The 18,311-nt window shown below is 39.5% G+C and overlaps 1 protein-coding gene across 4 annotated transcripts in view; it reads left to right on the forward strand.

Moving 5' to 3' along the window:
- The first annotated feature begins 2,722 nt into the window (after nucleotides 1-2,722).
- The window catches only part of ANKRD12 (ankyrin repeat domain 12), a 129,832-nt gene continuing 114,243 nt past the window's right edge, over nucleotides 2,723-18,311 (forward strand). For 2 of the 4 annotated variants that reach the window (XM_047696845.1, XM_047696849.1), the window contains exon 1: nucleotides 2,850-2,983. The gene's annotated coding sequence lies outside the window, so the exon portion shown is untranslated. Of the gene's footprint in view, nucleotides 2,984-3,447; nucleotides 3,470-18,311 lie in introns of those variants that run through there. The other 2 variants (XM_047696846.1, XM_047696848.1) reach the window with 2 other exon arrangements.

Below are 18,311 nucleotides of genomic sequence, written 5' to 3' on the forward strand. Positions count from 1 at the left end.
TGACCTGACTTAACTGGACTTAATGTACCAGATGATTATAAAGGTGTGAAGAACTAAGTAAGCTGGTAAGAAAGTAACTTTTGCAGAATGGCTTCTAATTCAGGTATCAAATATAGTTGACTCAAAGAATGCCCAGCATTGGGGGGTGGTGCAGTTAGGGGCATCAACTCACCTCTGAATTGAAAATCCTCCTGTAACTTAACTCCCCTCAAAACTTAATAGCCTACTGTTAACTGGTAACAAACAGTTGATTAGCATATTTTCTGTTACATGTATTATTTATATACTGTATTCTTACAATAAAGTTACAGAAAAGAAAATGTACATCTACATTCCTGCACTTAACGAAAAAAGTTCATGTATGAGTAGACTCACGCAGTTCAAAACCCATGTTCAAGAGTCAACTGTATACATGTTTTAAGTGTCTGCTTAACTTTGGCTAAGACTGAGCTTTAATGCTTGGGGACCTTGACCTTTTAGTACTATTATGAAAACTGATACTTTACCCACTTGGTTAAGACTTGAGCCAACGAGAGACAGGGCTATACAATTAAAAGTCTTGGCAGCTTACTAACCAGCTAGCTTGTGGATATAAACTTTTCTTCAGACTTCTTTGAGACATCTATCTGTAATAGCTATAATATTTATTGATTTATATTTCTAGTTTCACATTGAAAAGGAAAATTAGCTCCTCTTGCCTTCCTAAGTATCATGTGGACCTTTTGAATAATAAATGGTGGCTAACTTATAATTTGCCCATATAATCTTAATACGAACTTCATTAAATTTTTTTTGTCTAGTTGTCCCATTGAGTGTAGTCACTACAGTGCCCTGTAGCACAGCTGCCTTAGGAATCTCTTACATATTCAGTGATTTTAAGTAATAAGATTGTACATATAGTCGTTGCCATTAATTATGGCTAATTTACTTCAGCAAATTCAAGATTACCTACATTTCAACTTTGAAGTGAGGCAGTGCTATAGAAATAACAATTGTCATTGCCATTGATACTAATGACCATGAGTTAAATGAGAACTCAGTGATTTGAAGGGAGTTGGTTAAATTTTAGTGGGTTTCTTTGTATTTCATGCCATAAATATCCATATTAAATGTAACTGTAGGGGCACCTGGGTGGCTCAGACCTGGCTCAGGTCCTGGTTGGGACTTCCTGCTCAGCGGGAAGCCTGCTTCTTCCTTTCCCATTACCTCTCCCCCTACTCTCTGGCTCTTGCTCACGCGCAGATAAAATCGTAAAAATAAATGTAACATTATTTCACCTCTAACGTAATGGGTTCTCTTACTCTTCATAATGAACCTAATGATTTACCGGTGGAAGAAACCAGGAAACTAGGAAGGGAAAAATTAGTGATCTTTAATGCAAGTTTATGTTTCATATAATTTGTTGGGATTTAACTTCGTGTCAAGTCTAAAGTGTCATATCACCGTAGACAAATCTGTTACCCCATTAAGTCATAAGTAGGTGCTGTAGTTTGGAGACCATCATTAATGATGAGGGAGGTGGTTTCCGTCCAATTATGTATCCCCTTTAGTGGTTAGATAAAGGCATGAACAAACTGGCACATTAACCTCGATGTAAACAAAAAGCGTTCAGAAATTAAGTCAGAATAAGATGGTTTCCCTCAGATTATGTAATCCCTTTGGTGGTTAAGTAAAGGAACGTACAAACTGTCGCCGGCTAACCCCGATGTAAATAAAAAGCATCCAGAAATAAGAGTACCCGCTGCTGGTACGCCGAGACCGTAAATTTTCCTCACGTGCTCTTCTCCAGTACTTGAGCAGTTCCTCTGAAATACTATCTAGGGTGTAGAGAAACTTATTTCTCTCAAAAGGTCACTCGAAGGTGTGAATGGGAGAGAGTACTGTGGGGCTCGCGACGATGTCCCCGCGCCAGGTGCATGTTAATGTACTTTCTAACTCACACTGGGGCCTCACCTGGCACAGGTGAGGGCCGGCGCGTCGGGGCGCCGCCGAGCTCCCAGCAGGTCGGGGTCCCCGGGGATCCGGTGCAGGTGCTGTACCGCCAGGGCGCAAGCGCACTACCGCGCGGACATGGGGGCCGCGACGTGCCCCGCGTCTCGGTACAGGCCGGGCCAGCTGTTCGCAGCTGCTAATTCAGGGGACAGATACCCTGCCTCTGTCTTTAGACCTATTTTCCCGGGCTCGACCCCACAAATTCGCCCACCCGCCCTACGAAAATAGTATGTAGAATACCCTGTGTTCAGCCTCTTCGCCGCAGTCGCCGCCATTTCCAGAAGTTTCTAGTCACATCCACGGCCATGGTCGCCACAAAAAGAGACTGCAGAGCCCTCCGGCCCCGCAGCGTCAGCTGAGCCAGCGCTGCTTTCTTGCGCATCCCAATTCCCCTCTGTTTTCCGGCCGGTGACGGCTGAGGGAGACGGCGACACCTGGGTGGAGAAGGGAGAGAGCGAGCAACGAAAGAGGAGTTCCGGCCTGCACCCCCACCGCCTCTCACTTGGTACCTTCCGACTCCTCCGCCCCGCGGCTCGGGAAGCTTCTCCACAGAACTGAAAGAGCAGCGCGGTAGCGGGGAGGGGCCGGCGGAAGGGGCGGGCGGGCGCTGGGGGCGGGTCGGTCACGCCGCCCGTCCCGTGCCCGCGGAGTCACGTGCCTGCGTCGCAGCCAATCGCTGGGCGGCGCTGTCCTGGGAGCGAGGAGGCTGTGGTGAGAGACGGACGGAGACCGGAGATGTTTTCAAGCCCGGCCTCCGCGGCGTTAGTGGCGGTTGCAGCGGCGACGAGGACAACGACAGCGACGGCAACACCGAGGCACTCATTCAGGGGGTAAACCCTCCTGCGCCGATCGTGCCTCGGGTCCGAGAGGGTGAGGGGGGCGTGGCGACAGGCTAGGAGGAAGGAGGGGCGCGGTTTCGAGCCCCGTCCCCGGCGCTTGGGAGGAGACCCCTCAGTTCTGCGCTGCTCCCGTCCCCCCTCCCCAGAGCAAGGTAGGGGACGCGCCCTGCCCACCCTGTCTCGTGCCGACCGGCCTGGCCAGGCGCGGCCCGCGGTGCCGCTCGCCTGACAGTGACAGGCCGTTAGTGGCCCCGGCGCGGGTCCGCCCCGCCCGCCGCCGCCCCTCCAGGAGTCCCGAGGAGCCGCGGCGCGGCGGGGAGCTGCCAGCAGGGCGGGGGCGGTGCGGGGTACTCGGCGGGGCACCCCCCCCCCCGCCGCCGCTCCCGGGTTTGGGCTGCCGCCGCCTCCCGGAACATGGCGGGGCCGGGAGGAGCGTGTGCGTGCGAGTGTGCGAGGCCCGAGAGGGCGCCGCCGGCGTGCCGCGGCTGGACCCGGCGGGGCAGGGCGGGGCGGGGCAGAGCAGAGGGGGGTGGTGGAGGCGCGCCCAGCTTGCCGCGCGCGCCCGCCCGCCCGCCGGGAGCTGGAGTGCGGGCGCGCCCGCGGGAGACGGCTGTGCCCGGCCGGAGGGAGCATTGGAGGTACCGGGGTCAGGGGGAGAGAAGGTTGAAAGGGAGAAGGAAAATCGCCGCTTTAATAGTCTCGGGGGAAAGGAGAGCGGCACGCTGCAGCTCTGTCTTAAATGTCAGTGTAATCTGTCTTTGCCGCATTGAGCAATCGGTTCTCTTCAGGGTTCTGCAAGTGCTCATTCGAATGGTGTTCGTAAACCCTTGAAGCACGTTAGGTTCTTAGATCTCATTTTGAGGGGTAATATGGTGTGACGCATCCTCGAGGATCCCAAAGCGTTGAATAAACGGTTGTACAAAGAGGTTACCGAAGCCCAGCTGACAGCTGTTTTTATAATAACAGTAAGAAACAGTTTGGGATGGGAAGTTAACACTGTTGCACCAGTTGAAACCGTAGGCAACATTTGAAGCAGTGTAGTCGTTGATATTGTAATTTCCACCGGACACCCGCGGCTAAACTGCGAACACGGTTGAAAGGGGTAGCAGATTCAGTGATGTGTAAAGCCTTGGAATTGTCTGTAATCCTGAAGTTGAAATGAACCTATGTTCTTAGTCATGCACTCCTTTTTTTCATTTTAAAACGGCTTGCGTAAATTATGAAGGAGGGTGAACTGGTAAAATAGCTTTTTTAAAATAAATTGACTTTTTATTAAAAACATATGCTCAAGTAGGCTGTTAAAAATCTCGGGCACTGATGTGTTTTAGTTTCTTCAGTCATTATACAAAGGCTTTCCTGGAGATTAGCTCAGAACTGGCAGAACATATGCTCTATTTGTGCCAAGTGGCTTAAAAACAAAATGAGATAGTGTTGACTGTATAAGATCAAGTCATTATATTAACTAATCTTGTTGGGAAAAGTCTTTAATTTGGGCCAAACGCAAAAAATATTTAAGGACTCAAAATGTTTCCTCAGGAGATTATAGGCAAGCGGAGAAAGGTTTTACTACTTAAAGATTTTTTATAGTTGACACCAAGTACTAACTAAATTTCTTTTAAAGGATGGTCTGCAGTCGGTTTGACTAAAGTTAAGCTTAACTATTCAGGGCATGTGTTCTATTTTAGAGGCAGGCAAGGTGTTAAAATGAACTAAAATCTGAATGTTAAGTGGTATTCATGGAAGGAAGTAATAAAAAAAAAACAGGATTCCTTTAATTTTCTTCATCTTATACTTGTTAGTACGGTTTTATGACAAGCAGAGCTGCGAAAGTGAAAATCTACGGTTGAGTATTCCATGAGGAATATTTGAGGAAGAATAGAGAGAACTAAAGTTATTCTGATGATGAAAGAACTTAATAGGTGGAAAATATGTTGTTCAGTCTCTGGTTTTAGTTCTTGGATATATAATATCAGGAAGAAAAGAAAAAAAAAAAAGACTGAATTTTGTTTGGAGACAAGTGCCTGCTCAGTGGAATGAATTTAAAATGAAGATGTTTCTGTCAAGATATTCCTTTTTCTTCCTATGGAAGTTGTTGGAAAATGCGATAGTCTTCTGAGGTAGATTGTAGAAAATGGTCGTCAGTGGATATTTGAAAAACTTTGTTGGAAAGAGGTCTTAATTCTAAGGAGTAAGAAGAAGAATAAAATATTCAATTTGTTGGCATTAGTTGACTGGTAGTTAAATTTTCTTCCTTCTCATGTTTTAAAAGCATTATTACAGCCTGAAAAGAGAATGATCTATGAGATTATTTCCATCATAGTCCATAAGAGGTTTAGGCTGCTTTCTTTACAAAACCTTGATGATACTGAATACGTATCTATCAGAAAGGCATGAAAAAATTGATTAATTGATAATAAGAGTTCACATTACTTTGTGACTTGGAACTTGTTGCTAGAATTGACATTAACATGTATTTCTAAAATGCCTGTGCTATATAAAAGGTACAGTCATGGTGATTTTTCCTGAGAACTGGAAGGGTCCTCAAATTTTCTAGTCCGTTTCCCCCACGAGAAAATTAAGTCCTAGTAAGGTGAAATGACTTACCCAAGTCAATACAGCCTATTTAAGAAGTCTGTGGTTTGGGCCTAGAGATTTCCTTTCTGTGAAAATGCTAATACTTCTTTCTTTGAGAAGTAGCTTTATGGAGTAGTGAAAAAAAAATACTGAAATATAAGTGAGAAGACTCAGTTTAAATTCTTGGTTTAAAAAAAATCTTGATTTATTATTTCCTGTGGTTCTTGACAAATGACATTAACTTTCAGAACTCTTTTAATCTACAAAAAATAATTTTCCTAAATAATTTACAGAGTTGTTGGATGGAACAAGTGTGATTACATATGGAAAGCACCAGGTATACCGTAAGCTTTTATACATATAAAAAGTGGCAATGTTTAAAAAATAAATACAGTTTTACTGTGTTACAAGGTGTCTAGATCCCTAGGTTTTTGCTTAGCCTTAGCTTTATTGTTTCCAACACCTGCTGTTTTACAGATTATAACTCCCTGTAGATACATTTCTGATCCCCACTTAGTTCTAATCTTAGTAAAGCCTCTTATGAACATTTTAAATATTGCAGTTGTTAGAGCCTGACTTCCTCTGGAGAATATGAAGTTTCTCCATATAGCATTTAGAAACATTCTCATTTACACTCATGCATGCATAATCTGTTTCTTTAACAGTGGCTTTTAAAAAGTAATAGTGAAAGTATCTTAGTTGCAATGTTAATTTGTCTGTTGCTAGTTTCCACATATGGCAATAACAGGAGATAATTTCCTTTATAAACTCAGCTTTGAATGGTTTAAGGTTATCTTGTACATTTAAATATATAGAAATGTTCAGTTTTTGTTTGTTGGCTTTCACTGTTATGTTTAAAGACCTTTTCGGTGCTTTAAATTGATACTGGAAACAAATATGTAAATATTGTTTATTGTAGTTTTATGTATAGTATTTGTAATCTTGAAGCTAAAAATTATGATTAGCATTCATTGAGCACTTGGAATATGAATGTATCTGTGTTCAAAGTTTAAAATATTTAAGATAATTTTCAGAATAACCCTGTTAAATAGATACTATTATTATTCTAACATATGGCTGAGGAAAATGAGGCTTTGAACTGTTATACCATGTGTAGATATTCACAGACCTAAAAAAAAGTGACAAGACTGTATTATTCCCACTATTGTTCTTAACCATTTGTCTGTGCTTTGCCTCTAATTGTTTAGCTGATTTTGAAAAGTTTTAAGGCAGTGTTTCTTTAATTTCAGACTTTGTGAAAATGTCTAGGGGCCAGCTCTGCCTTCTACTGTGTTGGTCAAAAAACCAAAAAGAAAAGTAAACACCTTATAAAAATCTTGGAAGGTAGGCAATAAGTAAGCCTTTTCTGAGATGTTGAGATAACTATTGGTTTTTTTTTTTATGTTAGTTGTCAGAAGCAAATTAATTTCATCAGCTACAGAAGGACTATACTTGTTAACATTACAGAAGTGATTTTAACAAACTCCATCTTGATGTTGGTGACTGGAGAAATAAAGATCACTTAACCAAACTCATTTAGGACTTTTATAAGTAATTTACTTTTATAGTAAATTTGTCCAGTTTAGATAAATAGCATCCAAGACTAGATTTTCTAATTAATGAGACCCTCCAAAATTATAAGAAATTCAAACTCTGAAATTCTTAGAAAATTAAGTTTAAATACAGAAATGCTTCCAGATTGAGATAAGTAGAAGAGGTAAACATGAAGCTGCAAGTAATAAGGTGGAGTAACTTCTTTGGCATCTTAAGTATTGTCTCCTCTTTGGCCGATCCCTTAATATTTGCTTATTGCTCTAAAATTGTTTCAAAATATGTAGTAGTTTACTTTTCTGGCTTTTGGTTTGTATTTAGGCCATAACTGGAGGAAGTATCTCTAATATTAGTTATAAATAATATACTTTCTCTACTTTTTGAAAGATTTTTAAAGAAATTTTTGAATTAAATACTGTCTATAACCAATATGGGGCTTGAACTTACAACCCCAAGATTGAGTCGCATGCTTTACTTATGGAACCAGCCAGGCACTTCCACATATCATATTTTAAAACTACTTTGTTACTTGAAAGAGATGTGAGAGAATCTTATAGCTTCTCGGATTATTCTTCCTCCTACATAGGAGTTTTGTCTGACTCCTGTTTCTAATAGAGAATGAAAACCATGCATGTGTGGTTCTCACTTCCTAGAAATAGCTGTATTGACTCAGGATATAAGATAATAAATAGTATATAAGAATTATGGTGCTGTGTAGTTCATGAAGAATTTTTTAAAAAATTTATTTATTTGAGAGAGTATGCACAAGCATGTAAGAGGGGAGATGGAGGGCGGAAAGGAAATCCTCAAGCAGACTCCCTGCTGAGTGGGGAGCCCAGTGTGGGGCTGGATCCCAGGACCCTGAGATCATGATCTGAGCTGAAATCAAGATGCTTAACTGACTGAGCTACCGAGGCGCCCCAGTTCATGAAGTACTTCTTACATCAGATCCCTCACAGCTACTCTGAGATCAGCAAAACATCAGCTAACCTGATGGCGTTGAACCATGGGTAGAATCCAGGTTAAAATTCCTTGGCAAAATGGTGGACTCTTGAAATTCACTCGAGAAAGAGAAGTGTTTGCAAATCTAAAGGAAGAGAAAAAAACACCTATTTTTATCCTTTTCTATCAAAGGCACGTTGTACACAGCTTTCTTTCTATTTTGTTATACCTCTTCTGAAACTTAAACAGGGTAGACGTAAATACTAAAAACACTCTTTATACCACTGTACTAATTAGTGGTGATTGATAATGATATTAAAGACAGAGGAGAAAATTAAAATTACAGAATGTTTCTTATGTTAATTTGCACAAAAATATTATAAGGTGGAAGAAAACCTTGTTACATTCTGTTGTTCTGGAGTCTAAAGTCTTGCAACCTCCAAGTTAAAGTAAGTCCTTTTTACCAGAGTTTAATTTAATTTAATTTTTTTTAAAGATTTTATTTATTTATTTGACAGAGAGAGAGATCACAAGTAGGCAGAGAGGCAGGCAGAGAGAGAAAGGAGGAAGCAGGCTCCCCACTGAGTGGAGAGCCCAATGCGGGGCTCGATCCCAGGACCCTGAGATCATGACCTGAGCCAAAGGCAGAGTCTTTAACCCACTGAGCCACCCAGGCACCCCCAGAGTTTAATTTTAAGTATTTGAAAGCTACTTGGTGATCAAGTTTAATTTTATTGAGCTTCTGTACTTAAGGTACTGTTAGATACTTTCATATATGTTATTTTAATCCATGATGAGAGTAGATACCTTATATATCTAGTTATGAAAATACTTCAAAAAGGCATCAGTGGAATATCTCCAGCTTTAGATACTAGTACTCATGAACTAACTTGAAATTTACAAGTGCTGTATAAATGTAAGTTTGTTACTTTAAGAGAGATTTTTCTTCATAGATTTATGTTGAGGTGGATCATCCAGTGGTAGTTATTCGACCTTCAGAAATTATCCCTGTCTTCCAATGTTCATCCCAAGAATAAAGGTGAATGTTCTCTTTAGGTTGCATTGAACAGGACAAAAAAGTACCTCTTGACTAAGTTTCTGTTTGTCCTCATATCATTGAAAGTAAACAGGAATGTTTGACAGCAAATTGGCTTACTCATTCTTCCTTTCTTTTGTCCTTTTTCCTCCTTGCTGGCTCCTCCTTCCCCTTCAGACACTAGTGTTCCTTTGCTTTTGCAAACACCCAGTGGAAAAAATCTATACCTATCTGTTGTTGGTTGACAGCTTAAAATCGTTTTACTAGATTTAAGTAATACCACTTTTATTTTCTATGTCAAGGCTTTTGTCGTTAATTATGGTTTGAGTATTGATTTTAGGTACAGGAATTTGGATTATTAGCTAATATATCAGGAAATTGTCATTTGTGTTTTCTATGAATTGACACTTCATATCCTTTGATGATTTTTCCTCTCCTTAGTTCCTTATTGGAAACTTCTGGGAGTGGCAATCAAGAATTTAAACAATTTCAAAAACACTTTTATTGTGTTTTTAAATTACAAAAGTAATACATGCTTATTGTTAAAATAAAAAACTATGTAATAAAAGGGTTAACAATTCTCTAACCCCCCCAATAGTCTTTGTACATTAGAGATTGTTAATCTCCTATATATTATAATAATTTTTTCTAATTTATCGTTTGAATCAGAACTTGCATTTTACAGCCTTTTGGCAAACCCAGAAGAAACTGGACCTCTCTAAAGTTACCTTATTGAGATGATAACTCTTTAGGCCCTTTTATTATGTCTCCACATCCCAGTCCAAGAATTTCTCCTGCCTATAATTTTTGTGAACTCAGATGTTAGAGAAGTAGTAGCAGAAAACAGTGAGAATCCTTTGAAAATAGGGGAAAACTGGAATCTCATATTTAAGTTATGTTCATTATGAAGTGCCTGTTGACTGGTACAGGTGTAAATGACAAGTGTTCTATGATTGGTTATAGACTCTCCACATAACTTTTCATTCACTTTTTAAACTGATCTTGTGAAGTTTACTTTATTCCCATATATATATATATTTTTTTATTTTTAATCTCTATGTTCAACAGGGGCTTGAACTCAAGACCCGGAGTTCAAGAGTCACATGCTCTACCTCCTGAGACAGCCAGGCACCTTTATCTTATTCCCATTTTAGACATGAGATTTCATTGAAATCTATGGCTGTATTTTTCCCTCACAAAACTACACCTTCAAAGAAGTTGGAAAAAAGGATAAAATGATAGATACATGTTTACGCTTTTAGGGAAGAGTAGTTATTTTGTGTTATGGATTGTTACAAAGAGTGAAAGGGCTTGAATGATCCAGTTTGATAGTGTGATAGTTTATTGAATTTGAAAGTAACTAGAATTTTTATCTTTTTACTTCTGAATCATCAAGTTGAACAAATATTATGAATATAATAAAGAAGGTTTTAAATATTTCATCATTAACAAATTTTAAATAAATGTTTCTATGAAAGCATTGACCTTATTGTTGAGGCAGGTGTTTGGGAAAATACATGCAAAGGCAGTATTATGGTCTCTGTCTTTTTTAGGTGTTTATATTCAATGAACCAAAAATAGACATGTGAAATAGGAGGACAGTATTCTTTTTTTTTTTTTTAAACATTTTATTTATTTGAGGGGGTTGGGCAGCACGAGAGGGGGAAGAGCAGAGAAAGAAGGACAAGCAGACACCGCCCTAAGCATAGAGTCGGATGTGGGACTTGATCCTACAACCCTGAGATCACAACCTGAGCAGAAATCAAGAGTCGGACACCTAATCGACTGAGCCACCTAGGCACTCCAGGGCAGTATTATTTTCAAACATCTAAATTGCTTTCTGGTTGTTGCAGAAAGGAACGTGGTAAACCATGCAAGGACATAGATCATGTCTATCTTTTTCAGTATTGTATATCTGAATTTCATCACATCCCATGGGGATTGGAGTTTTCACAATACTACCCTTGTTACTTTCTTACAGTTATTTTAATATATTGAATTTACTTGTTCAGGTTCCCCCATTACCATATTTCTCCTTAACACTCTCTTCAGTATACTTTGGTAAGGAACCAGTTTATAATTCTAAATTGCTGTGGCCAGAAAAAAGCTACCAGTAATATGTACATATACCTCCCTAAGCCTATTTAGAGCATGTTTTGTTTTAAATGCCCTGAAATATGCACTTATCATGAATTCTTGTGTGTACTAGAGTAAGTAGGTTATTGGTCAGTATGCAGGTTACAGAAAAAGTGGGTTAGCATATAAGTATTGAAATAAAGCCCAAACAATTCAACCCTGGTGTGGAGTCATATGAAAGCTATAAATTTTGGCTCTAGTGTGAAGCAGTGTCACAACCAATGCTATAGTTGGGTCTGGGTAAGAATAGTGTGGTATGTAGATTAGAAATAATTTAATACTTTCACTGGTATTGCTCTCTCATAAGGTACTAATTTCAGCAGTTTCTCAACTGCATAAAGAGTTTGGGTATAGATCAAGATGAGTTTCGGGATCACAAGTTTATAATTATAGAGGCAGTGATTCTGGGAATCTTTTTTTTTTTTTTTAATGCCATGAACTTTATCCTAAATCGCTGACATTTTTATGTACCATTGTTAAAAGTATACCAGATTATGTAAACAATTAAAAATCCTTCCATTTGAAGGTAAAGTATATGCCCTGTTATTTTAAAAGAAAGCTGTTAAAGTGAGTTAGGGCATTACTTGGGATTAAACTATAAGGAGTATTTAGAGTGGCACCAGATTCAGCTGCTTGTCTTTTGGGGGGCAGTAGAAGGGGGGCAAAGTTAAAATACCAAAACCTTGCGCCTGGGTGGTTCAGTGGGTTAAAGACTCTGCCTTCAGCTCAGGTCATGATCCCAGAGTCTTGGGATCGAGCCCCGCAAAGGGATCTCTTCTTGGCAGGGATCCTGCTTCCTCCCCCCTCTCTCTGCCTGCTTCTCTGCCTACCTGTGATCTCTGTCTGTCAAGTAAATAAATAAAATCTTTTAAAAAAATATGAAAAACTTTTTATTTTGAAGTATTTCAAATAATATAAAAGGTACAGGAAGCAGCATAATGAACTTCCTGGGTACCTATCACCAGCTTAAGAATAAACATTACAAATTCAGTGGAAGCCCCCGGTGTACTTTTCCTAGATCCATTTCCTTACTCCCTGGGGGGAATTCCTATTTCCCTTTGTACAAACTTCCCAACTGGGGCATTTCCCTTTCTCTAGACCTATGTAATTTTGTTTCTTTTTTCAAAGTTCACTTCAGTGACCTCTTTTCATCCTAACTTTATTGCATATTGTATAATAGTAGGAGTGGTCTGAAAGGGAGTTGAAAATAATATTGTATATGTGAGGTAGAAATCTACCTTAAAATCTAGGCAAGGGAAAGTTAGGTTTCAACACTGTACTATATGCAGAACAGAATTGGTAGAGTAGGTATAAGAATAACCTAACAATGTAACTGTTTTTAGGAAGGTTACTCTGATAGGAGCTGTGTGGAGTTGTGGGTCTAAAAGGAAGTGATGATTTGCTAATCATTTTGATTGACTTTTTTCCTCCTAGTTACTGTATGGTGGTAAGATTTTACTTGGCCTCCAGACACTTTATCATTTTGACAGAAGAGAAGGGAGCTGGTGGCAAAAAACTTAATAATGAGTATTTCTAGTTTTCAGGATTTCGGAAATTACTCCTGACCCCTTTTAGAATCTGTTGACAGTGAAGCGAATACATAGATTCTATTAGATTTCTGCTTTAGCCATTGGTAATTTTTTCAGCTCCCAGTGCCAGCGGTGCAAGGAAAACTACACCTAACCATTTTCTCTGAGCTGTTGCAGCCCTCTGCTGGTCTATAGAAGTCGCACAATTTAGAACCCTGTCGTGCTAGAAAGAGGTCAGTAACTCAGCAACTTGTTTTTAGAATCTTCAAACTTTAGAAGTCATTTATGCCACCTCTCTCAGTTGCAGATAAGTATTTTATATAATACACCTTCACAATTCTGGAAATAAATGTGCATATAGATGTATTAGATACCCAGGACAAATAGATCATTGTAGACACAACTGCCTGTATTTCTTTAAAAGCCTAAATTTATCGTTAGAATGTGGTTCTGTATGGTTCATTGTTTGACAGTGTCAAGAAACATCTTTTTACCACTAATCTCTTTTGTAAATATTGTCTAATAAAGTAGTGAGAATTTAGTTTTTTAAAAATTTGAGATGTTATTTAGTTGCTACTGTTAGGAGATAAATACAACAGACAAATGCTAATTGCTTCTTTTAAATTATTCTCTTTTAGGTGCCTCCTTAGCGCAGTAGGCAGCGCGTCAGTCTCATAAATTATTTTCTTTTTTTTTTTTAAATTTATTTATTTGAAGGGTGCCTGGGTGGCTCAGTTGTTAAGCATCTCCCTTTGGCTCAGGTCATTATCCCAGGGTCCTGGGATTGAGCCGTGCCCTGTTTCGGGCTCCCTGCTCAGTGGGAAACTTGGCTTCTCTCTCTCCCACTCCCCCTGCTTGTGTTCTCTCTCTTGCTGTCTCTCTTGCTGTCAAATAAATGAATAAAATCGTTAAAAAAAAAAAAAAGATTTATTTGAAAGAGAGCATGCACACATGTGTTGGGAGGGGGAGAGGGAGAGAATCTCAGACAGACTCCTCACTGAGCATGTTGCACACTGCCCCACTGCGGGATGTGGGGTTCAGTCCCCCAACCCTGAGATCATGACATGAGCCCACATCAAGAGTAGGATGCCCAACCAACTGAGCCACCCAGGTGCCCCTTGAATTGTTGTATTTTAAATTACTTTCAGCAACTTTCCTGTTGCTGGAGCCAGAAACTCTAAACCTCTGCTCTTGTTTACAATTCTCCCTACCTCACAGTCTGATTATACTTTAAGGGGTCTACTTGTCTCTCATCTGATTTCTCTTTAGTCTGTCTTCCAAAGTTTCACCAGCAACACCTTTCTAAATACTACTTAAATTGTGTCACTGCCTTTTTAAAGAGTCTTTTGTTTTTAAGATTTTATTCATTAATTTGAGAATGAGAGAGAGAGAGAGCATGAGAGGGGGGAGGGTCAGAGGGAGAAGCAGCCTCTCCACTGAGCAGGGAGCCCGCTGCAGGACTGGATTCTGGGACTCCAGGATCATGACTTGAGCCGAAGGCAGTTGCTCAACCAACTGAGCCACAAAGGTGCCCCTGAAAGTCTTAAAGTGCTTTTTGTCATCGTTAAGATCGAACAACACAATCAAAAGGCACTTCATGATGTGATCCCTTCCTACTTTCTTTAGATTCATTTTCTACCCACTGTGCTTTCAAGTTTTGCTATGCTTTCAGAGTGGCCTGCTTTCTCATGTGGGAATGTGCATATGCGTATCCTTCTCCCTCTGCAGCCTTGTCCCTGTCTACCTGCCTGGTGGTCATCCTCAGGACTATCTTAGTCTTACCTCTTCTTGAACTTCCCCAAGCACACCCCCATATACATGCATCTGAGTTGGGTGATCTTTTTGTGGTAGTGCTGCCTTATTTTTGTAACATTTTTTGTTCCATATAGTAATTAACTTGTCTTTTACCCCTTAAAAACAGTAAATTTCCTTTAGGCTAGAATTATGTCGTATCTTTAGTTCCATTGCTTAGCATAAAGATGCTTAGGAAATATTAAGTCATTAAAACTGCATGAGTCGGGCACTTGGCTGGTTCAGTCAGTTAAGCATCTACCTTCAACTCAGGTCATCATCTCAGGGTCCTGGGATCAAGCCCCGCATCGCATTGGCATCTGGGTTCCCTGTGCTCAGCGGGGAATCTGCTTCTCCCTTCCCCTCTGCCCCACCCTCTGCCTATTCGCACTCTCTCTGTCAAATAAATAAAATCTTTAAAAAAAAAATTGCATGAGCAAACTGGGGTATGATAGCTAAAGGAAATATCCATAGTTAAATAGTTTAGCATCAAATATGAATTTTTTGAGCTGTAAGGGGAATCCGTTCTTCTAGACCAGTGCTTATTGGACATACTTTTCACCCTCTGTCTGTATTGGGGGAAGAGTTGGGGGAGATAAAGAGTGATAGGATTTTAGAGCTGGAATGGACTTCATTTTAAAATGCGAAAACTGAGACCCAGAGTTTACTTAGAGTGAAAATAAGAACTCAGGTCTTCTAGTACTTATTTTGCTAAATTTCTCCTAATATGTTTTGCCTTAGGCTTGGCTAGTATTAGTAGATATTGGTTGTTTATATTTCAGGCAGTTGGCTTATTTAAATATTATTCTGTTTTGTGTCATAGGTTTACTTTAGTGGAATTTTGAAAGTAATACACAAATACAGCTAAACCAAATTGATCATTGTATTTACTTTGAATAGTGTTCTGAATTACCTGGCATGGTTAGATTCCTGAAAGATACAATACTTAGCAGCACCAGCCCAAAAGGCTATACTTACTGGATTGAGCTTCTGTCCTGAGTCTTTTATTTCCTTTCCTATTCTGGTGGCTGGGTTAGAAAACATAAAACATGTGAAAGTGCCTTTACTTTCCCTCTTCCTTTGTCTGAGGCACTCCTCTCACCTGTCATCTCATTATACTTTCCCCTAGAACAGTATAGTTCTCCAGAGCAAACCAAATAGAAGTTGAACTATTTTTTTTAATTTTTATTTTTTTTAGATTATATAATTAGTAAAGTTAATATAAAAGTTATTATAAAACTATAAAATAGACCACAAACTTTCCTTAAGGGCTTTTAAGAACATTGTTTTAAGGACACTGTTGAGGAGAGTTTATTTAAAAGGTTGTGGATGTTTGTCTTCATCTTTTGCATGCTGTTGGTTAAATTTGTTATGTTTATGATACTTATTTCTTGGTGTGGAATACAACCATCATATTCTTGGGGGGAAATGTTACGGAATAGCTGCCAGAAAATATTATGGTGAAAGTCAACCATTGGTATGATAAAGAGTGCACAATCTCCTTTCATAGACTGCATTCTCTCTTGAATGGTTTAAGTAGTCAAGGGGGGGAAAGTCCAGTTAATATCTCAGAAACATGTCATTTATTGTGAGGCCTTTTCCACTTCTTTTAGAACCACTTTTTTTTTTTTTTTTTTTGGTCACATTGAGAGAGCGCACAACAGGGAGAGCAGCAGGCAGAGGGAGAAGTGGGGCTCCCCTTTGAGAAAGGAACCTGATAAGGACTCGATCCGATCTGAGGACCCTGGGATCCTGACTTGAGCTGAAGGCAGACCCTCAACTGACTGAACCACTCAGGCGTCCCTTAGAACCACTTTTGAAATGTGAGGGAATTAAGCCGTATGGTCTTTAAGTAGGAAATAACCTAGTATTTATGTGTAATGGTTTACACTTTTTTGCATGGGGGGAAGGCAGAAATAAGGATGTCATAATTTTTTAATAATTTAAACTATCATTTTTGCATTCATAGAAAAGTAGAATTTGGAGTGCAATTATTCTAAATTTCTTATTCCGGAATCAGAATTTTGAAAGGATAAGAGATCTGCATTGTCATCTAGCCTGTTAGGCTAGTAATGTTATTACTTTAAAAAAGAAACAGAAATACTATGAGACAGGATGAAGGTCAACCAAAAAGTCATTGGTAGGTCTCAGAATAGAGTCTTGGATTTCAAGTTCCAAGATGAAATCATGGACAATGGAATTGTAAGTTTCCTAACTGAATGACTCTTAAGGATCATTCAATTCTGTTGCTATAATTTGATCCTTTACTAGATGCCTTTTTTTTTTTTTTTTTTTAACAATTTTGAAGGAAGCATTTTCACCCCCAGAACAGCTGCAACCCAGGGAAAGCTGAAACAAGAGAAATGGAATTCTTATTCCATGGTTATGGTCCTATCTTTTCTTTGAATGTAAAATTAGTGGTGGACTTAGAGGGCAGTATTTGAATATTTTATATGTACCAGCAACTGCTAAGATATTATTTAATTACTTTCCATATCTTTATCAGTTGAGCTTTATCATTTTATAATGTGAAGAATTTAAGTAACTTCAATTTTGTTTTTCAGTTGTATTTAGTCTAAAGTGAATGTTTTAGGGACTTCTAGACAAAATGGTAGACTGGGGAAGCTGCCTTTTTCAAATATGTGGAAATGCTAGGTAAAAATAAAACAATAAAAAGTACACAGCGGGGGCGCCTGGGTGGCTCAGTGGTTTAAGCCGCTGCCTTCGGCTCGGGTCATGATCTCGGGGTCCTGGGATCGAGTCCCTCGTCGGGCTCTCTGCTCAGCAGGGAGCCTGCTTCCCTACCTCTCTCTGCCTGCCTCTCTGTATACTTGTGATCTCTCTCTGTCAAATAAATAAATCTTAAAAAAAAAAAAAGTACACAGCGGAGTTTAAAAGCTAGAAAGAGGAATCTGCAGGTGCGTGAAGTGGAAACAAGACTCATCATCATAATAGAAAACAGAAAGTGAAGCCCTTTCCTATAAAGGAAACATATTCCTCAACCTGTGAGCTTTAATGCAGTGGTGGAATTCAAAGGCCCAGGAATGGCAGGGAGCAGAGCCCAGACCTGGAAAGGTCTGAATTCATGAGTGGGGTAAACAAACAAACAACAAAGAAACAAAGTCTAACTACCTGCCTGGGTTTATTTTTCCTGTCTTTATTTTCAACCTTTTTAGTATCCTTTCGTGGTTTCTCTTAGAAAGTATATTGCTGAATCTTTTATCTAGCTGCAGAGATTTTTATCTTTTTGATTAATGAGTTTAATCCATTTTCATTTATTATAATTACACATTGGAAAGTATTTACATTCTGTTTACTAAACTTCTAGTTATTTTCTACAGTTTTTTAATCCTGAATATATGTGTGTGTGTGTGTGTGTGTGTGTGTGATGTATCTTCCCTCCAAACAAGACAAGTACTTTTTTTTTTTTTTTATTTTAAGACAAGTACTTTAATTGCTTTCTCACTGTCCTCTGGTCTTCATCCCATCCTCCACCGCCAGTTTCCCAGTAGCCATGTTGATGTTGTGTTGAATTTTAGTTAGGGCTTGCTGGGGTTTTTTCCAAGCATCCATCCATCCTTTTTCTTACTTTTTTTTTTTTTTTAAAGATTTTATTTATTTATTTGACAGAGAGATCACAAGCAGGCAGAGAGGCAGGCAGAGAGAGGAGGAAGCAGGCTCCCTGCTGAGCAGAGAGCCCGATGCGGGGCTCGATCCCAGGACTCTGAGATCATGACCTGAGCCGAAAGCAGCGGCTTAACCCACTGAGCCACCCAGGCGCCCCTTTTTCTTACTTTTTATATAAAATATGCTTTATTAATTATTTACTCACTCTTACTCACATATATCATGTAGTGTCCTCACAAATTTATTTCACTTCCTATTTGAGTGCCTATATGAAAGAAGTTTCAACAGGGTGTT

This window comes from Lutra lutra, chromosome 12 (assembly GCF_902655055.1).
Source record: "Lutra lutra chromosome 12, mLutLut1.2, whole genome shotgun sequence".
Taxonomy (NCBI): domain Eukaryota; kingdom Metazoa; phylum Chordata; class Mammalia; order Carnivora; family Mustelidae; genus Lutra; species Lutra lutra.